The sequence below is a fragment of the Tenrec ecaudatus genome, chromosome 11 (genome assembly GCF_050624435.1).
Source record: "Tenrec ecaudatus isolate mTenEca1 chromosome 11, mTenEca1.hap1, whole genome shotgun sequence".
In the NCBI taxonomy this organism is placed as follows: Eukaryota; Metazoa; Chordata; class Mammalia; order Afrosoricida; family Tenrecidae; genus Tenrec; species Tenrec ecaudatus.
This window is the reverse complement of record NC_134540.1, coordinates 93,889,443-93,912,489: the sequence shown is the minus strand read 5'-3', so window position 1 is coordinate 93,912,489 and position 23,047 is coordinate 93,889,443. Positions and strand designations below refer to the sequence as shown.

The following is a 23,047-nucleotide window of genomic DNA, read 5'->3' as shown; positions in this document are numbered from 1 at the left end:
TCATGATTACATTCCAACCCCTAATGACCGAGATGAAAAATTGAAGATTGTTTCGACATCTGCAACCTGAAATTGATCAAACATGTTTGCAATGAGTAAATTGGAAACAAAGAAGGACTGGTAGTTCGAACATATGACCTTGATGATAAAAATGATCCTGGAAATCACGGGGCACAATTTTGCAAAGCCAACAATATATGTTGCAAATGCTTTTTGCTCCACAAAATGAATGGCAGCTATGTACGTGGACTGTGCTGAATGAAATACACAGGAATCAAATCGGCAACATTTATGGGAAGAGGCGATGGAGAGGCTTGGTATTACATGCCAGTTGCACAACAGATTATCAAGTGTGTGTGTTTCCATTCAAGTTCAAGTGGGGAAAATTAAGACATGACAGGCAAAGTATGATTTTGAGTATATCACACTTGAATTTTGAGACTGATTCACTGGAATCGATTTGATTCACTGGACACTAATAACTGAAAATGAGCAAAGTTGGGGCATGACACGAAGGACAACAAGACAGGAAACAGAGAAAAGGCCAAGCGCGATTCAAGGAAAGACTGAGACTTGCTGAAGCAACAGTTGAAAAATGTTGAAGTGAAGAGGCTGAACATAGATTTCAAAGAGGAATTCAAGACGACTAAGGGAAATGTTACAGCGCAAGGAGCAAATAATGAGATAGAAAACCAAAAAGGATGCTGAGCACTGATCAAGCTGAAAGAAAAAAATTCACTCCACAAGTTGCAAAATTAAAATATGGTATGTGAAAAATATTGATAAAAGCTGATAGTATCAAAAGAATGTGAAAGATTACACAGTCACTTTAACCAAAATAATTGGACAGTGTTCAACCATTTCAGGAGGGAGCATATGATTGAAAGACTAATGCTACTGAAGGTAGAAATTAAAACATGACGGAGGGCATCAGTGAAAGGCATTCGCTTTTGAAGAAATCAAAACTCTATGCTGCAGGCATGGAGAGAATACCAAGATATTTCAACAAATGGATGCAATGTTGGAAACACTGGCTAATCCATTCCAAGGATTTTGGGAGATCACTACCTAGCCAACTGACTGGAATAGATCTATATTTGTACACATCCCAATAATGAGTGATCCATCAGAATCCAAAAACCGTCATGATCAAACAATACCTTGGATATCACCTATGGGGAGGGAGGGGAAAATGAGGAGCTGATACCAAGGGCTCAAGTAGAAAGCAGGTGTTTTGAGAATGATGATGGCAACATACATACGAATGTGCTGGACACAAATGATGTAAGTTGGATTGTGAAAAGAGTTGTATGAACCCCTAATAACATGATTATATAAAAAAAAGAAAATTCTAAAGGGTTGAAGTAGTACATTGACAGGGAACTTCCAGAAATTCAGGGCACATTGGAATGTTTGTTGATGTCAGATGGAACTTGGCTGAAAGCAGAGAATGCAAGAAAGATGTTTCCTTGTTTTTCTCTTTTACTATGCAAAGGCATTCAACTATTTGAATTGCAACAAATTATGAATAATGTTTACAAGAATGAGAATTCAATAACACTTCATTGTGATCGTATGGGACCCAAATATAGACCAAAAGGCAATCATTTGAGCTCATCACAGTCCTCTTGTCGTGTGGGATCATGCACTCACTTGAAACTTTAATCTTGGGAACCCAGGTGTAGAAACGTCATCCATACTAAATAAGATGTTCTCATAAGGAAATTGGAATCTCTGCTAAATTCATAATGGAGAGAAGCCATCGGGGATATTTTATTTTGGTGAAAATGACATTAATCATTAAATATCACATGCCAGTAAAATTTTGCTGAAGAAAATTCAAATGACACAAACTAAGCATAAACTATGGTGGTGTGTTGTAATTTTCTGGGGATCTCTGCAGGAGAGTGAGAAAGAAAAAAGTGAGAAGATAGAGAAAATATAGAAAGCGAGAGAGAAGGATATAGAAAGAAAGAACACTAAAAAAATCATTATCCTGGCACCATCATCAAAAATTATGGTATCATTGGCTTGGAGGGGAACACAGTCCTATTTTTGTATTTTATTTTTATTTTACACTCATTTATTTCCTTTTTATATTGCACTCTTCTCCCGACTCCATAGGAACCTATTGTTTTAAATATTTTCTAAAATGTGTATGTGTTTAAATGTATATGCACTTATTTTATCTTAAATACTTTTAATAATAAGAGTGAAATATTTGGAGATGATATCATTCTTTGCTGAGCAAATGTTTTAAAGGTCCACCTATGTCCCTATGCTTCTTCTATAATATAAATAATAGGAGGCTTCTAAAAGCTCATGGACATTTTCCACTATCTTTCAATTCAATTAGTTTCACAGACTTTTTGAAGCCTTCTGATACCACAAGTGGATGGTTTCAACAAACAGAATATACTTTTTCATGTTTTAGGAGGCTATAGACCCACATGTACAGTGCTGACTATACAGGATGGTTTTCTCTCTCTTCTGGTTCTGGAGAAGAGTCTTGGTCATCGATCTTTTCCTGGGTCTGGGACTTTCTCAGCGCAGGAACACTGGCTCAAAAGGACCTACACTACTCTTGCCTCTTCTTTCTTGGTGGAAGGCAGGTCCCTCTGATCTCTGATGATTTATTGAATCACTGTTAAATCTCAAAATAGGTGAATTTAATATACATCTAACCTTGCATTCTGCTTCATTAACATAACTGTCTTGAATCCTGCTTCATTAACCTCATAGAAGTAAAATTTTATAACACATTACATCAGATCAAAAATATATGATAATTTCATAATACTGAGAATTATGATCCAACCAAATTGACACATATTTTGGAAGGAAATATGTGTGTTTATATGTGTGTGTGTATATATATATTTACCAAACTTAAAAATAGTGATTATATCACTATTTTTATATTTTCCCCTTTGCTTCTAATTGCTGAAATAATAGTCATTATTGTATATACATCAAATTTAACTGTCCTCTTTGGCAACTATGGACTGCCGACTTGAAGCCAACTCATGATTGCACAAATAATGCTGTAATGAATATTCTTGAACATGTTCCCTTCAAGCCCTATTTGAAAATTTCTCCAGGGTATATAGCTAAGAATGGAATCACTGTGCCATGTGCATAATTTCACTAAGTAATGACAGATTGCTCCTCCAAAAGGCTGCCCTAGTCCACACTCTTGAAAGCAAGATACACAGTTTTACATGTGCCCACGCCCTCACTAACCCTTGGCAGCATTCAGCTTGTAAATTTTTATCATGCCAAAATTATGTTTTATTTTGCATATGTATATTTAGCTATTATTCTGAGTATCTTCTCATGACTTTGTTAGTTTCAGGGTTTTCATGTTTCCTCATAGAAATTATTCCTTTATGTCCTAACTAATCTTAAGATGACTTACTTTTGGTCTACTGTTGATGTTTTGATGTTTGTCTACTGTTGATGTCTACTGGGTGTTTTGTTTTATTTGGGGGTTGGGGAGCGTTGCACATCTTAGATACTGGTTGTTAGATTTATGTTCAAGAAGAATTTATTTTGTCATCTGCCAATCAAGTTTGTCCATGGAGTCCTTAATTTGATGCACTACGTTTTTACCTTGGTTATTTTATACAAATGCTTTATAAAAACTCTTCAGGTGAGTACCCTATGTCCGAAGCTCATTCACTGTTGAGAATAAATGAACAGAACAGATATTGAAGAGATTTGTTTCTTTGTTCTTTTTTTTAAATCATTTTACTGGGAGCTTGTATAACTCATAACAATCCATACATCCATTGTGTCAAGCACATTTGTACATTTGTTGCCATCATCATTCTCAAAACATTTTCTTTCTACTTGAGCCCTTGGTATCAGCTCATTTTTCCTTCCCTCCTCTCCCCTCCAATCCCTCCCTCATGAACCCTTGATAATTTATAAATTATTATTTTTTCATGTCTTACACTGTCCAAGATTTGTGTCTCATACCTGAGCTGTATTGGTTCTTGTCCTTCACAATGTGAGTTTCAGCTCTTCCTTTACTTCTTAAGATCCTCACTATGTTCTTTGAGTTAAGTTAATCAATACAAGAAATCTCATATCAACCCTTGGGGTTGCAGGAGACATTCTACCGCACACTTGGAGCAAGAGAGAATTGAGTTTGTTTATTAGGCAGTGTTGATGTCAACTGCAAAATATCTCCTTCCTTATAAAAAGCCCCAAATCATGACCCCTCAGTCAATTTTCATACTGAACCTTGTACTTGTTTGAAAGTAAAGCTGGGTGTTTAATAAAACAAAAACATGACCTAATACTAGGCACAGTAATTGAACTAACTGGGATGGGGGGATGGGTATGCTCACATGTTTAAGGAAATCTTTGGTTTACATTCTAGAGATCTAGGATTATACTCTCGCTTATCAGTTAGGCTAAGGTTTATAGAGAATTCATGGAAAATGCAGTTTTGCTATTTTTACCAAAAAAATTGATGGCACCAAAGCCCACCTTGTGTTTTCCCAGTGATTGACTATCTAGGTAATGGGGATAGCTTCAGTGATTGCGATATTAATTTCTATCATTGGTCCTCGTAGTTGAAAAGGCCAAATTGTGATGAAAAGGAAAATAAAAGCCTGATCAAAATACAACATTGTTTTTAAGAAAGACACCACACTCTTCTTGTATGGTAGGCTGAGATCAATGTAAATTTTAACTTGTTTCCTTGGCTCGACTCTTCTTACCTGACTTCAAAATTCTGGAGAGAATGAGTGGAATTGGAAAATAGAATGGATGAGGCCCTTCGGACTGGCTGGATGACTGTGCAAGCAATTGAGTTCCATTCTGGCTTGGGCGTAGGCATGGAACGACGCGACCATAAAATAAAACCAGAACCAAAGTTGATCATAAAATGTGTATGCTATAGGTTGAGCTCTGTCATTAACCATATGTACATGACATTTCATTCCTTAACTGGCTATATAGATTTTGACAAAGCTTTAAGTACCCATATCAACATTTTAACCAAAAAAAAAAGGGGGGGGGGAGTTGGAGAGAGTATCACTAGATGTCATCTACTATCTCTTTCAATTGCGTGATTCTAGTATATTAGGCATGTCCCACCAGGCAGTTGCTATTTATGAAGCATATGACAATTGTCTCAGTCTTTCCTGTTATTTCAATCAGATGAAAATTCAGCAACACAACAGATGCAAATTCCTTGCCCTTAATGGTCCTATCTACCCATACCATCAAAAATTTATAAAATAAATGAAGACAAATTTAAAATATAAAGCGATTTCAAATAAAAAGTTGTATTCACATAGGTTGTCCCGTTAAATTAAAAATGATGGCATGATAATAAAGAAAATGTGTTCAATATTAAGGAAAACTTTCCACAAGTGTATTACTTTTTCAATATTTTCTTTCATGTAGACTTAACTATAATAATATAGAAAATGCCTATTTGCCTTGGTATGTCATAAAATACTAATAACTTTCAGACTATTTTAATTAAAAAACCACTTATTAATGCCTGACCATTATATACTTGAATAGAAAATTTACATAACTGCATCACTAAATTCTGAAAATCATGTTGTAAGCATCGCTACCTTAGGAATCAGAAAAATTCTTCATGGACAATGAGGTTTTAGAAACTGATTTCAACAAAGTACCTGGGTGACAGCTCTCTGAACAATAGTAGTGTCTGCTATAGTATAGGAGTTTTGAGTGTTTCCATCCTATAGCCGGTGTGGTAGAGTGAAGTACTTGATATTGCTCTTCTAGCCATAGTTTGTAACTCCCATTAAACATTTTTTTCCATGATGGGTATGGACAACAGCAGTTGAATTGAATGCTGAGAGAATGACATGATTCACCTGTGAGTTATTTTGACAAGCTTGGTTGTGACTGTAAAAACTTAGAACTCTAATGTGGAGATTGGTTTGTTTTGCAATCTTGCTGTGTATAAAAGGGGTTGTCTTGAAAACAACTGTACTCCATCAAAGAAGGAGAAGCGGGAATGGAGTGCACCCTTGGGACCCATGCTCCCTGTACATCGCCCCCTCTGTCCAGGAGAGAGAGGTGATAGAAAGTCACAGAGGAGGAGCTGTAGAGGAATGGGAAGAAGGCAGCAGCAGCAGCTGAACCAAGAGTCAGAACACGCAACAGAATGGTGGGCTTCCCAGTTCTTGGAACCAGTAACGGTGAGTGTCTACGTACAGAATAGGGTGCCTCCAGGCACTGGAGGGGGCCACACATACTGACAGAGCTAGAACTGAGTGTCTTGGGGCTGAGGTGTTTATAGTGGATTGCCTTCGGGTATTTATCAGCAACTCCTGGAGGGGCTTTGTAACATTGCCTGGGTTGAGCAGAGATTCAGGCTGATGACCAAAGAGAGTCAAGCCTGTAAGCAATTCAGAGAAGAGGCTGTTCTGACCAAACAGCTATAGTATAAACCTTTCTGATCCCAATTTAAAAACGTGTACACTAGCCTAATAAATCTCATAGTTACGAGTCGGGTCGGTGAGTTTCGTATGTCCATCACAATGAATTATCGAAGCCATTTGAGAAGTAGAGAGCACCATGGGAGGGAAGATTGGTGTCAGGTGGTAAAGAATTGTTGGAGGCTTGAAGACCTGTCTGATCTCTTCTTCAAAGGATTCGGCTGAGCCGATGAGGAGTTTGCATCTCTTGCCCCCTTGGGTAAGGTCACATGCTTCTCTATGCCTTTTATACTCAGCCGATTCCAGTGATGGCAGTCTCCTGACTCAATGCCTCAACCACTTTTCGCAAAGGCCTGCAAACCCCTCATTTGCATAATTGACCACAAATGTTTCCACTTGGTCCTTACCCAGAGCTCCTCACTGCCTTCGAGTCAATTCCGACGTTATATCACATAGGGATACCATGACCCTATCTCACAGAGAAGAACTTCCCCTGGGTGTTTCCGAGACTGTAAAGCTTTGGGGGAGAAGAACGGCTGAGCTTTCTCCCACAGAGCAACTGGTGGTTTGGGATGGCTGACCTTCCGGGTAGCAGCCTGACATGCAGCCGCTGATGCTACCAGGGCTCCTTAGTATTGAGAGTGAAGTTAAACAGAAAGATAATTATTAAAGCGGGAATCAAGACACAAGATTCAGTTATGAGGCACTTATGCAGTTGATCTAGAATATGTGTGTATTTATTGTTTAAAGATAAAATCTAAACTTTCCCCAAAATGTGCAAAGCATGAAGACCTCTTAGAATGCTTCTTAGACTGGCACTTCACCATTGGAGAAATATTTGATTCTGAATATAATGATGAATAAAAATTATGTTATTTCGTAAGTAGATATTCAGAATGAATTTCTTTCTTTGAGAAATTTAAAAATAAGAGACTAATGGAAAAGAAGTGTAAATTCTTTATCAAGGTTAAATTAAAAAGCTATATATTCCTAACAATCTGCTTTTCTTATAAGAAAATAAAGCCTGCAGAGAATGCATCTAAATTATTCAACCAGTGATTTCCAAAATGGATGAAGATGACAAGTTGTATAAATGTGCTCATACATCCAATGCCTCTTTAGATCCTCATTCTACTTAGCTTATTTATCCTCTCGGCCCTTTTAACACCGGCAGGAGAAGATGACCTCTCTTTAATTTTGCCTTTCCCCAGAGTGCAATGGGGATGCTAACGAGCACAGCAGTTTCAAAGAGAAGGGAATCAGAAGGAGACAGAGAAACGCTGGGGCAAGGAAAATGAACTAACTGGATAACCTGCTCTCCTGCAAAGAGATCTGGCTGTACATCTAAAATAATAAGTCGATAGAATTTTTTTTAAGTTAGACATTCCTCATATTTTGGAAAAGATCAATGTTTGCCAGCATGATACTTGTACAATGTTTTTTTAAAGTGTACCTGTACCATCCTTTCAATTAGACTGGTAAAGATGTTAATGGAGAAATGATCAGGGCTCAAGTTGGAGGCCAGCCCCATGACAGCAGGGCTTTATTCTCAAATAACAACTAAAGCGTCGTATTGGTTACCTTGGAGGCTCCAAAATAATGTGCAAAACTTTGAAATCAATTCACCGCAGGTTTTGGGAAATAACATTTTCAAAAACCTTCTGAGAACAGGGATGACCAGCATGTTTGCAATCGTTATTTAATTGTGTTCTTTTGAACACACACAGCAAAGTGCCTACCAATGAGACAGTTTCTACAGGCACAAGTCAGGGACACTGCTGACGCTGTTTGAGCTGTGTCACCTTTCTCCTCTTCCTGTTGGGGCCGGTTCTTCACGCAGTCACTTACCTTCCCTGCTCCCTAGGGCTCTTATCTAATTCTTAGACTTGCTGTCGACAACTATACCCCATAGGTGCTCTTCCAAGGGCACATTGCTTAAGGCAGACATGTTCAACAGTTTAACTATTGCTAAGTTTTAAAATGTTAGGTGCTATCTCTGGTTTTAGGTTTAAAGATTACCAGTATTTTTGTGAGTTAGTGTGTTAGTATGGGTATTTTAGAGAAACAAATCCACAGAAACTCATATGTATCAAGGAGAGTTTTATGAAAGACTAAGTGCACATCAAGAAAACATCTCAACCCGGTGCTGCCCAAGCCCACAGATCCAACATTAACCCATATGTCCAACACCAATCCACAAAGTCCTCCTCCATCTCACAAAACACACGCAATGACGCCGACTGCAGGAGGAAAGCCGAGTCAGTGGATGTGTAAGCATCTCAGTGCTGGCAGGGGTCTCCAAACAGCTGCTCCAGCAACCAGGGCTGCATTGGGGTAGGTCCACATGACTTCTCCTTGGGGATGTCTTGCAGGAAATGGGCCTTCCTGCTGAAGCAGGGAACTGGCTAAGGCAGCTGCACCCTGGTCCAACCATCAGAGAGCAAGAGAGCAAGAAAGGTGAGGCTCATTGAGCCATTTATCCATCTGCCCTTCAATTAACCCCACATGTGTTTATTGGCTAGGTTGGCACAATAAACTCACCACCTCAGTTAGTTATTGATGGGTCTTTTTTGGAAACATCCATAATTGTAACTGGAACCAAATGAATGATTACTGAAATCGGAAGAAAGCTTAAATATGGGGTAATCTTAGCTATCCATTTGAAAGCAAGGCCTAGCTAGGATATATAGTTCAATGTCAAGGGGCATGGGAGTTTTAGTTCACATTTCATTTGAAGCATCCCTTCCAAGATTAATTGTCATAACAAGGTCATAAGTAAAGATAATAACTTTCCTAAGTATCATTTTCCTGATCCAAAAGAGGGGGATGATAGTACCATATGAGCTGCCATGAAGATTAAATCAGATTTCAACTTGAATGCCTTACATATGAGAAGTATTCAAGCAATATAAACTATAATTATGAATGCTAAAGTCGGGTGGCTAATGACTATTCTAAAATGATATATGCCACAGAAAATAATAAATTCTACAGGTTATTATCCCTATATAATGCTAGCCTATCACAAACTTTGCTGAAGGAAGGTCTGATTATGAAGAAACCTCTGTTGTTGTCTTGACATGATTACTAGCAACTATATTTGTGTTCTGCAAGAACCAAAATCACAACTTTTCTCAAACTGTGCTAAGGCTCAATGAGAAGACACTTATCTCCACTCCCATGGGTCAGCAAGTCCAACGTCCACAATTAAATGCCCAGAAGTAGCCCAATCCACAAACCAAGTCCCTGCACAAAAGCACTGTGGGAAGTCCATGTTCTGGACCTGAATATACTGGTTCTGTCACTGCACCTCTAATGGTATAGCTGCTGTCTGTATCCGGAAGGGTCACGTCACAGGGAATCTCAGGTCTAGAGAATGCGCTGCACTCCTGGTTCTTGCCGGGGATGAGATGCCTCCTTCTGCTTCTCAGAGCGGCAGAAGGCCCACAAGGCAATTTGATTCACAATTACTCACAGGTGAATCTTATCAGATCCCCTCTCCCCACCTTCTTTCCAGACCCACACAGGAAAAGGCTACTTGGTGGTAGTTAGAGACTTTGGCTAGAAAGGGCCACATTAAATAATTCACTACCCCTGCAGCAAAATTTGGCAAACACTAGGTATTAAATTCATGTTAAATAAGTGAATAAAAGGAGATTGAACACCAACAACTTAAAAGGTAGATAAAACTCAGGAAACAAAGACACAGCTAGTGAAAAGTAAAGATTTCCTGTCTCTCTACCTTGTGCTGTGTTTTGTTTTTAAGACAAGCATCCTTTCATTTTTATCCTAAGTCATAATACCTTTTAAGCATTCCATAACTAATACATGTCTAGAGAATACATGCGTGCACATAATTTTTTTAAATAACCATGAAGGAAAGAATATAAAATACAACTCACTTTTTTCATGTTTAGGTTTTGGGGAGATTCCAGACTAGCCAACTTGAATCTTATCTCTGTAATTCCCTCCTAGACATCTCTCCAAACACCTGTGAGATATATTGGTGCCCTGAGATTGATTATGTATATCTATTTTATTCATCAACTAAATTCATGCATGCATGCATTTATTCATTTAAGAAATATGAATGCCTATTCATTTATAAGCCTTAGAGAGTTCTTGGTGGCAATGGTGGGCAATATCCCCACATTCAAACCATACAAAGGTTGCTTTTTTTTCATATAGCATATAAAGAATGCACAAGACCATAAAAATATTAAAGTAATATAAAAAACCTTTACAGAGTTAAGAGAAAGTTCAACTCAGATCCTCCCATACTTTCAAAATAAGCTTTAAAATATAATTTATGAAATTGCTACTTGTGGGTTAACATGGAAGGTGAATATCAGCATGAGAAATATTCAAGTAAAGTTGTTATTACTTGACTTTCAGTTTACGCCTTTTCATGGTAACTGTGTTTACAACAGAGTGAATTATTGCCTGGTACTCTGTCATCGACACACATACCAGCATGTTGCTTTCCAGGGGCCTCCCTCCCCTTATTGGCCATCTACTTCACCTTCTCTAGCAGTTGATCCTTTCTGATATGAGGAAATGAGTTGGACAGTGTTGTCTTGTGATCCATAAGCTTTTCGGTGGATAATTTTCATAAATAGATCACTATGATTTTCTTCCTATTCTGCCGTAGCCGAGAACATAATCTGCTGAAATCTGTCCACCGTTAGTGATTCTGCTAGTATTGAATTACCAGTGGCATAGCTGCCAGCATTGAGAAAGAGACAAGGCGCCACAATAAGACAAACTGGCAGACAGATGGTAGCAAGTAGAGGTAGTGAGCTATAAAAGCCCCACCCCCCAAAAAAACCCAATTTTTTCCAAGCTATATATTTATTTTATTTTTACAAAACAACCTGATCACCTTCAAATTCCTCTCCATTACACTTGAAACATTTGTCAAATCTGTGATTCCAACTCCCTCTTTTTTTCTTCACCTCTTTTATGTCTAATCACTGCCCTTTCATGCCCCTCTTCATTCCTGGAAACAAAAAGAAGTTGCATGGAACGAATTAGGTGAGTAAGGTGTGTGGGATGGGAGAGGCATGCTGTTTTTGGCCAAAATCTGGCACACTGAGATGGCAGTGTGAGCGCGTTCATTGTCTTGGTGGCACAACCAGTTCCCTGCTTGCCACAAGTCAGGCCTTTTATGTGGCACACGATTACACTATCTTTTCAGAACCTCTAAATAGAAAGCTTGATTAACACTATGACTGGGCAATGGACTCCAAATGCACTACGAGTAGACATTTTTGTTTGTTCGGGAAGTTGACGGACATCCGGAACAAGGTTTGTCATCAATCAACATTTCACTCTTTTTGCAATGAGAAAACCAGTCATACACTTGAGATTTTTCCCACAGCACTGTCCTTGTAAGCTGTGTTCAACATCGCAACAGTTTCTGCGGCATTTTTCCCAAGCAGGAAACAAAATTTCACAGCCGCACTCTGGTCTCTTAAATCAGCCATCACCAAAAACAGCCTGAGCAAAACTAATTTGATGAAAAAATTCACTAGGACCAGATAGACTTTTCCCAGACTTTTCCCACTGGGGCCACTAACTCGATGCTCGTGTAGCGGGGAATGTGTGCTATCAAGGCTCTGCTGAGCAGAGCATGTTTTCCAGATTTTCTGGGGTACCCCTTCAGATTAACCATGTAAATTATGATTCCGTGTAAATGAGTGCTGTGTAAATTCATTCCTAAACACGCATTTAAAAGAGAAAGGAAAAGGAAAGCCTGTTTCTGTCCACCAGGACTTTGACAGTGAAGTATTATCATTCTCCAAACAGGAATATTGATCATAACACCCGCCACAGGGTAATTTTTCCAGGGCATAGATCTTAGCATTTCCATTTTGGGACAGCTTTATGTAGATTCTTATCTACCTGAGATTCAAATTCTAGCAGAGAAACTGATATTCTTTATCATCTTACTCCTGCTGTCATTTCTTATTCCTTATAATATTACTGATCCTGTCACATCGTATAATTCCTCCATCATATATTCTGTTTCAACCATACCAATATCTTTCACCCGATTCTCAGGATACACGTACTTCTCACCCAACAGTGCCTTTTTGTATGCTCCTACTATTTGTTAAAACTGCCCCATCACATTTCCATGCCGGGCAAATTCCTACTCACTATCCTTTTCTCTCTTTTTTTATCATTTTATTGGGACTTGTACAACTCTTATCTCAGTCCATACGTACATCCATTGTGTCAAGCAAATTTATACATGCGTTGCCATCATCATTCTAAAATCATTTGCTTTCTGCTTGAGCACTTGATATCAGCTCCTCATTCCCCCCCCCCCAATTCCCTGTTCCCCCATTCCTCATGAACCCTTGATAATTTATAAATTATTATTTTGTCATATCTTACACTGTCCGACATGTCCCTTCACCCGCCTTTTGGTCGTCCATTCCCCAGGGAGGAGGTTATATGTAGGTCCTTGTAATCTGTTCCCCCCTTCTACCCTACCTTCTCTCCACCCTCCTGGTATCACCACTCTCAGCACTGGTCCTGAAGGGATCATCTGTCCTGGAGTCCCTGTGCTTCCAGTTCCTATCTGCATCCATGTACATCATTTGGTCTAGCCAGATTTGTAAGGTAAAATTGCGACCACGATAGTAGAGGGGGAGCGGAGGGAGGAAGGGGCAGAAGCATTTAGGAACTAAAGGAAAGTTGCATGTTCCTGGTTGCTACAATGCACCCTGACTGGCTCATCTCCACTCTGAGACCCTTCTGTAAGGGGATGTCCAATTGCCTACAGATGGGCTTTGGGTTCCCAATCTGTACTTCCCCCTCATTCACAATTGATTTGATTTTTTTGTTCTTTGATGCTTGTTACCTGATCTCTTTGACAGCTAGTGATCACACAGGCTGGTGTGCCTTTTCCATGTGGGCTTTGTTGCTTCTGAGCTAGATGGCCGCTTGTTTACCTTCAAGCCTCTAAGACCCCAGACGCTGTATCACTCACTTTTCAACAGCTCTGAAGATGGTTCTGTTCTTCTTTTGTGCCTTCATATGTTTGCTAGAAATCCTATTAGCGCCCTATCAATATATACTGTAAAGCATTGTCTTGCATTGGCTGTGTAACTAGGTTGTGATGCCTCAAAGGTACAGACAATGTATTATTCATTTTTGTATCAATAATAGATATCCAGTGATTTTTTTCTTTGATTGAATTAAATGAGCTGAAAAATTCAGGGTCTCTCTAAATTTCAAACAGCAAATATAAGGATGTGCTAGCAGCCAGAGATGGTAAAAGAGAAAATGACTAAAGAATAATGGGAAACATTCATAATGAAATGTGAGGACAAAATCACATATGACCTCACTAAGAAAAAGAATCAGCTATTTAAGGAGGTTTATGTAGTTTTACAGTGTATTCTCTAATGCGTTAAGATATAAGAGGTTATATGTATAAAATGGAAAAATAACAAGGAGCAGGGACCAGGAAAGAGCTAGTTCGGACATCATGTAATTCATCCTACACTTCTAAATTATCAACTACAGCATCCCTTAGTCCTTTGGAGAGAATCTATTTTATTTCTATTGAAATATATACCAGGTCATAGACTATGTGTCCCAGGACAGCACAGCAATCAAGGAGTCCGGTGGAGGTAATGAGATGTACCAGTGAGGCAGGCCAATGTTCTCGAGCTTCATGGATCCCCTGTGGTGTGAACAATCCACTGAGAGTTGCTGCTCCTTTTGAGACATCGCTCCCATTATCTTCTTTTTGGTTTTATTTGTTTCTTTGTTTGTTTGACATTATACAGTGGTGTCTTCTCTCATTCTGTCTTTTGGATAAAAAATTCCTCAGTGATAAGGTTCCCCCTCCTCCTATTTTCTTTTTTACGTTCACCTCTTATTATCATGTGAGTTTTATATCCAACAATGTACCTTTAGAGAGCATTAAATTTGCTTTCCATATTACAGCCCAAACCCATCCCCAACAGGTGACATGAAGTTCTACCACAAAATACAACATTTCTTTAAAATAATTTGCCATATCGTTCCTTTTTTTTTTTTTTTTGCCCTTTCCAGGAGGTAAAGTTCTCTATTCTGAGCTCTAAGAACCCTAGGCCCTACTCATACCTACCAGGCATTTACCTACCTGCTGTCGCACCTGTAGATGTATATCACATAATTGACATATAACAAAGATAATGCAAATTATATGCAAAGTACTGATGTCAGCACTATATTCTATGTACATTAATTCTTTTAGCCCTCCCATTACATCGAGTATTTAGTGGTTGAATTCAGTTCATAGGGAGGATAGTTGGGATGCATTCAATCCCATATCTTTCCAGGAGCCTTTTTTTATGACTTTATCAACAGGAATGGCACCAAAGATGATGTGTTTGTACACCAGGCTTCCATAAAGAAGAATGACCCCAGGAAGTCCCTTTGCAATGTAGGAGATGGAGAGACTGTGGAGAGTGATGCTGTTAAAAGAGAAAAGGGTGAGGAGGCAGCAAATGTTATAGGTTCCCATGGCATTCCAGTGCAAGGCAGTAAATATGGTAACCATTACAGGTGTTACTCAAGTCACAGGGGTCCTCCATGCATTTTCCAGCAGAATTATCAAAATAGTGAGAGTGGAGGAAAGGACAAGAGATCAGAGAGTGCTGCACAAGGCCAGGCCCAACAGTGCCAGCCCTACCACAGCCAATGGTTTCCACCTCACTACACACAAGGACTCTATGAGCATTGACCACATTATTCCTAAGCTCCTATGCAAGAAGTGATGGGGAGTGCTGACAACCAGGGTGCAGGAGAAAAAGGTGGGCTGGTGAGATACAGTATGCTTCAAGGCTATAAACCATGATTTTGTAGCGGCCCTCCTCACCAACGACAGACTAGTCTAGAGGGTGGTGATATAGAGGATAAGGAAAATCAATGAGACCCAAGGTCAGCTGCCACCTCCACGTAGGTACCAGCGAAACCTCAGTTACCCACGCCGATGCCCACATAATCTTAAACCACAAGATGGCAGAGACAAAAACACCTGATCCACCAGCTGAGAAAATGCCAGCTTGCCATCTTTACCACTATCTGGTGTAGTCATCTAACAAGAAGAAATGAATATGATATTCCAGCACTAAGAAATGAGCAAAATATTAGAGGACCTTAAGTGCATGCTTTTTGCCCATTGCCTGGATAACTAGAACTATCTCCATTAGCTATGTGACATGGGTTGTTTTTTTCCTTTTTACCTCAAGGTTTCTCTTTTTGGTACTGACATGCCATGTTTTTTAAAAGCCTGTTTTTCTTAATACACATTTAAAGCTTTAAAAATTGTTTCATATCTGGTGAATTTGAGATTTTTTAAGAACCTCATTTTTAATATGTAGTACAAGTTTACAGCTTGATTTTTTTTGAAAGTTAACAAATTGTTGAAAGCACCTGTTAGTAAAGCTCTGAAATAATTTTAAAAGAGAGTTTTCCTTGTGATTCCATAAACAGTACACTCTTGCATTTTAATTCTTTAAAACATCACCTTACCAGGATATGATTATCCTGTGAACAGCTACTATCCTTTTCTGTTTTTCATTTTTTTTATTGTGAACTTGATGCAGCCTTACAGAGCCAATCCTTTTTTCACTTAATAATTGACCTACATGCTGTTTCATGTCATTGTTTACAATTCTCACAATGTAGTATCATTAATCCCACTTTCTCACTGAGTTTCCTGTTTCAGTTCCTCTTTCACAGATGACCTTTCTCACCTTTGTCTACAAAACCTTCTCTAACATATTTTGATTCATGGCATTTGCTGAGAAGAAAGCCTAGTATAGATAAACCAATGAATTATTTGGGACATTTTATTCTTTGTACAGGCATTTGTTGAATAGGTCTGGATTTTTCCATGCTTCTGTTAGGATTTTTAAGTCTGAGTTTTCATGGTTAATATGGTTGTAATAATATATATATTTACATTATAACCATCATCTATGTATAGTATGATTATGATCATATATATAATATGATGTTTAAGATGATTTCAACTCTGGACTTATAGCAACATGGTGACAGAGTAACACATACCAGTGGGACTCTGTAGAAATCAGTGCAGGAGAGTCTGCTGGGTCACAAGAGGAACATCATAAAGATAGGCATAGATCCACTAGGTTTTGAGGAACTGGGAGCTTTTGGCTTACCACAGTGGAGATTGGCTAGGTTTAAACATCAGTCCCACCATTATCTCAACCAGAGCCAAGGACCTTTGGAGCCAGCTCAGCTGCTTTTTCTCAATACAGCCATAGCTTGCAGCTGCCTTGGGCAGCTTTTAAACCACCAGACCCACAGTCAGGCCATTAGGACTCCGCTATATTGTTACTTTTGTTTCCTTCTCATCTCTCTTTCCCCAAACAGTCTCAACTGGATTAGGTTTTTTTCCTTTTTTCTTTTTTCTTGCCTTTTATCTCACACACCGCTGTTAACCTCCTCCAGGAAACTCCCCTTAGCCTAGGAAATTTATACCTGTCCTCCACCCAGCTGGGGGAGCCCCACCCTCTGCAGTGTAACCTGAGGCTGGGGAAAGCCCACCCACTTTCCTCCAGGAAATATCCTGCCCAACTTCCTCTGAGGGAAATCCAGCCTGCCCACCCACCCTCTTTAGCGCTTAACACATGGCTGGGAAAATTCCACCCATCTTCCTATAGGGAAAATTATACCCTCTCACCCTCTGCAACATATAACATGTGGCTGCGGAAATCCTACCCACATTCTTCTGGGGGAAGTCCTGCCTGTGTGATTGGGGGAGCTCCTAACCATCCTCTGTGGTACCACACGACTGAGGGAACTTCCTCCCGCCTGCAATAATGCGTCACACTGCCTAAGGCAGATGAACCAACACTCTTCAGTGCTCCACACTGCTTGGGGAACCTCTACCCACCTCCATGGTGATCTAGCTGACCAGGGAAATTCTACCCACCATTCGTGGTGCTCTACACCAAATCGGGCAAAGTCACCTGGCTTCAGTGGCACTCCCATTGCAGCAGGCACCCTGCACACCTTCTGTGTCATCCCAAGCTGTCATGGGCCACTCATCAGGGCTTCTTTTGAAATCACCTAGTGCAGCAGCATCCTCAGGCATCCACAACCACCCAACCAGTGTCCCCTGAGAGGACCATCCAACTTGCCCTCCAAGCAACAGAATACTGGTTGATGAGGAAAAGAGTAAAGCTACATGAATAAAGTGGTGGGCCAATCCCAGAGTTCAGTTAGCTTCAGGTGTTTCAAAGAAGAATTCCTACAAGTCTCCCAGAGAGAGCCCAGTGCTTTTTGACTCTCTGGAAAGTGGCACCATTATCCTCTAAAACAATGCAATGCAAAGAGCAATCAGCACCAACAACCTCGGGGAAAAAACAAGAGAAACAAAAGGCAATGGCAGAAAATGCCCTGAACCTAATGACATAAATAGAAGTAGGCACTGACCTGCTTCAGAAAGAAATGTTCAGAATGCTGCTTGGAGTCATACAGGACATGAGGGAAACAATACAGGAAAAGGATGAAATCATAGAAGAGATAAAGACCATACACCAAAGGGAAATACAAGAGCGTAGGGATGAGATAACAAAAACCAGTAGCAGACTCAGGGATTTAACCCACAACTGGAGGAGGAAGAGAACCACACCAGTGACCTAGAGGACAGCAAAGCAGACTTTAACAAATGTGAACAAAAGTTTAATAAGATCATCAGAGAAGCTGAAGAAAAATTAGAAGCTATATCTGATTATATGAAGGAGAACAACTTCAGAATAATTGAATTATCAGAGAAAGACACAGAAAAAACATCAACTGCAAGAATAGTGAGAGAACACTTGGAGGAAATCTTCCCCAGCTTAATGAATGAAAATCAGACCATTCCAGAGGCTGAAACACCAGCTAGACTGAATCCCAAGAAAGAAGCCACCAAGGCATATAATAGTTAAAATATCCAACTTTGAGGAAAAGGAGAAAAATCATGAGAGCAGCTAGGGAAAAACAAGCAATCACATATGAAGTTCCCCAAATAACAATATACTCAGACCTATCAGCAGAAACTATGAAGAAGAGGAGAGAGTGGAGTAAGAGATTCCAAAAATAGAAGGAAAATAATGCAATCCCAACAATATTCTATCCAGCCAAATTATCTATCAAGATAGATAGAGAAGTAAGAGTCTTCCCTGACAAAGAAAAACTCAAACAATACGTTAAAAGAAACCCAGCCCTACAAAAAATCCTTGCCAACCCCTTACGGGCAGAAGAACAGCACTCACTGAGCACAAATAAGAGACTGCCACATAGAAAAATCCCATCCAGAGAGCAACAAGGAGAAACAGCCCCCACTATAACATTTGCTTAAGGGTGAAAATAAGTCAAGAATGAAACACACAAATAAACACACATGCACAGCACACTGATAAGAAAGGGAGGTAGGAAAACACCCAACACAAAAGGTATAAGATGATGTCACAGAGTCCACAGATGGATGTAATAACCCCGGATATCAATGGACTGAACTCAGGCATTAAAAGAATGAGGTTAGAAAACACAACCCATCAATCATCTGCCTACAGGAGACAAATATCAAGATTAAAGACATAAATAGGGTGAGAATCAAAGGCTGGATAAAAACATATCAAACAAACAGCAAATCAAAAAAGCAGGGGTTGCCATCCTAATCGCAGATAAAATTGACTGCAAAGTACAAACAATAAAAAGAAATAAGGAAAGACACTATGTAATGTTAAAGAGAACTGTACACAAAGAACCACTAGACATTTCAAATATATATTCCCTGAATGATAGACCTGCTGAATATGTCGATCAAATGCTACAAAAGATGAAAAACAAAAATAATAACAAGCTCAACAATTATAGTAGGGCACATCAACACACTTCTCTCTGAGAAAGATAGATCATAAGGAAAGAAACTCTACAAGGAGGCTAGAGATCTAAACACTACAATTTGACCTGATAGATATTTATAGAGCTCTTCATCCAAATGCAAAAAAACTCACATTCTTTTCAAGTCGACTTGGCACATATTTGAACATAGACCACATGCTGGGGCACAAGTCGAATCTGCATTAATTTAAGCACATGGATTTCACACAGACCTCTCTCTCTCTCTGACTATGCCATAAGGCTGGGAATCAACTAAAGGAAGATGAAGAAAACAAGGGAAAATGATTGGAGGATGAGTAACTCTCTATTGCAAAAGGAGTGTGTACTGGCCCAGAGCAGAGAGGAAATTAGGAAATTTCTAAAAACCAACGAGAATGAAAACACGATGTACTAATACTTAGGGGACACAGCAAAGGCAGTTATCAGAGGAAGTTTCATAGAAATACATGCACACATGACAAAGGAAGAGACACTTATGATTGATATGCTGGCACCAAATTTACAGCAACTTGAGCAGAGTCAACAGGAGAATAGCAAAAGAAAGCAAATAATAAAAATCAGGACTGAGATTCAAGAGACAGAAAATAAGAAAACAAGGGGAAAAAATAAATGCTGCTAAAAGTGGGTTCTTTGAATGGATAAACAGACTCAACGGACCACTGGTAAACCTAACCAAAGAAAGAAAGGTACAAATTTCACTAGTAAGGATAAGGCATGAAACAAGGGACATTACAACAGACTCTAATGAAATCCAAGGGATAATTACACAGTACTAAATTCAAGCACTGTACTCCAATGGATTCAACAACTTGGAAAACATGCACAAATTCTTGGATAAACAATCCCTTCCAAGACTATCCCAGATGGATGTCAAGAATCTCAACAGAACAACAGCAATAGAAGATATAGAAAAAATTATCAAGGGATTATTAACCAAAAAAACCCTGAACCTCATGGTTTCAGAGGAGAATTCTATCAAGCATTCAGAGAACAAGTGACACCAATCCTACACATATTCTTCAAGAGCATAGAAAAAGATGGCAAACTTCCAAATCCTTTCTATGAAGCTAGTATAATTTTGATACCAGAACTAGGCAAGGGTCCAACAAGAACTGAGAACTATGGACCAATATCCCTAATGAACCGCAATACAAAAATCTTTAACAAAATACTGGCCAATAAAATAAAAAATTACATAAAACGAATAATTCACCATAACTATGTGAGATTCATACCAGGGATCCAGGGATGGTTCAACATACAAAATACCAGAAGTATCATTCACCACATTGACATAAAAAAATATATAAAAACCACATGATACTATCGATAGATATGGAAAAAGCATTCAATAACATCCAACACCAATTCCTGTTTAAGACACTTAAGAAGATAAGAATGGAAGGAGAATTCCTCAATACAAACTATACATGAAAAACCAACAGCCAACGTAGTAGTCAATGGAAAAAAGATGAAAACAATCCCACTGAAAAGGGGGCCAGACAAGGATACCCCTTGTCTCATTCCTTTTTAACATCGTACTAGAGGTTTTAGCTAACAGCATAAGTTAAAGGATATGGAGGAAATAACTAGGAGGTAAAGGGAATTTATAGAGGTCTAAATATAGGCATGTATATATGTATATATATTTATATATCATGATGGGGAAATAGATCTATGTACATATATTTGTAGGTTTAGTATTAAGGTAGCAGATGGACATTGGGCCTCCCTCAAGTACTCCCTCAATATAAGAACACTTTGCTCTAGTAACCTGGAATTCCATGATGCTCACCTTTCTGACATGATTGCTAAAGACATAGCGGGTGCATAGGCAAATGTGGTGAAGAAAGCTGTTGATGCGTGGGTATCAAAAGATATAGAATCTGGGGTCTTAAAGGCTTGAAGATAAACAAGTGGCTATCTAGCTGAGAAGCAACAAAGCCCACATGCAATAAGCACATCAGCCTATGTGATCACAAGCTGTCAATAGGATCAGCTATCAGGCATCAAAGAACAAAAAGTCATATCATTGTGAATGAGGGGGAGTGTGGAGTGGAGACCCAAAACCCATCTGTTAGCAACTGGACAGTGATCATCTTACAGAAGATTCACAAGGAGGAGGCGAGCCAGTCAGTATGCAATATAGCACCAATGAAACATACAACTTTTCTCTAGTTCTTTAATGCTCCCCACCCCACCACTATCATAATCCCAATTCTACCTTACAAATCTGGCTAGACCAGAGATGTGCCTTCTTCGATTTCAAGGTATATGTTAATGTTAAAGCTTCAAGGATATCCTCAAATTAATAGCTAAATATTTACTATGAGTAAAAGTTTACCAGAGTGATGATTTTTATAAATATCAACTTTTATTAATTACAACAAAAATCCTCACAACTGGTCCAATAGCATTAAGATAAACAGAGAAAAGAATGAAGGTGTCAGTATTTCTTCCTGCTGGATCCACAATCAATGCTCATCGAAGCAGCAATCTAGAGATCACAAATGCAGTGCGCTGGGTAACTCTGCTGCACAAGACCTCTTTAAAGTCATGAAAAGCAAAGATGTTACTGTGAGGACCAAAGTGTGTCTGAACCAAGCCATGGTATTTTCCATTGCCTCACATGTATGGGAAAGTTTGACATTGAATAAGAAAGGCTGGAGAGAATCAATGCATTTGAATTGTGGTGCTGAGGATAAGAGTGCCTATCCCACGGACTGTCTAAAGAGCAAACACATCGCTTCTGGAAGCAGTACAGTCAGAATACGACCTTGGTGTGACTTTGTCTCGTGCACTTGGAACACGTTACGAGGAGAGTCCTTGGAGAAGGACATCATGCTTCAGAAAGTCGAGGTGGAGTGAAAAGGAGGAAGGCCCTTCATGAGATGAATCAGCCCCATGGCTGCAGCAATGAGCTCAATTTAAGAACAGTCCTGAGAATGGTGCAGGACTGGGCAGCCCTGTGTTCTCTTTTACATAGGGTCGCTGTGAACGGAATCCATGCCACAATAAAACTAACAAAAACAAGTCGCCATTAAAATAGGGGTCAAATTCTAATCTACTAACAAGTAGAACTGCCCCTTTCCACTCACAAAGCTGGACCTCTTTACAAGAACAGAAAGTCACAGCTTTCTCGCTCAGAGCTGCTGATGGCTTCAACCTGCTGTCTTTGGCACCCACTATGTCACCAGGGCTCCTTAAATATAGAAATGTATATTACAGAGAATAAAAATGTATTGTTACAAAAACCATAGAACAATGTAAGTTTTATTGGCATCAGAATTCACAAACTGTACAATCCAATAGGTCCATGATGGTAAAAAGGGTTGTACAATCATCACAATCTGGTTTAGGACATCTTTTGCTTCTTATACGCCTCACTGTCAGCTCCTTGTCTTCCTCATGCCCCTCACTATCAGCTCCCCGCCCTCCCACCCCCACAGGCCCTCTTTTTTATGCTGCACCCAAAGGAGCCATTCACCCAGTTACTGTCTCAAAAAGGAGCGATGGTTTCTTGGCATATCCTCCGTCTAGGTGGACTCCCTTCTTAAAATTGTGTTTCCTTTTCTCTAACCTTTCCCCTAAGCGGTCAATGCTCTTGAATTGACCCATCAAAATGACAGTGTTGGTGGGTCGGGGTGAGGGTTGGGGGGAGTAGGGAGGAACTCAACTCGCATTCC

At 39.4% G+C, this 23,047-nt stretch overlaps 1 pseudogene; it reads left to right on the top strand.

The window, feature by feature from the left end:
* The first annotated feature begins 6,107 nt into the window (after positions 1-6,107).
* LOC142461015 (Y-box-binding protein 1 pseudogene) lies at positions 6,108-15,530 on the top strand (annotated as a pseudogene).
* The last annotated feature ends 7,517 nt before the right edge of the window (positions 15,531-23,047 follow it).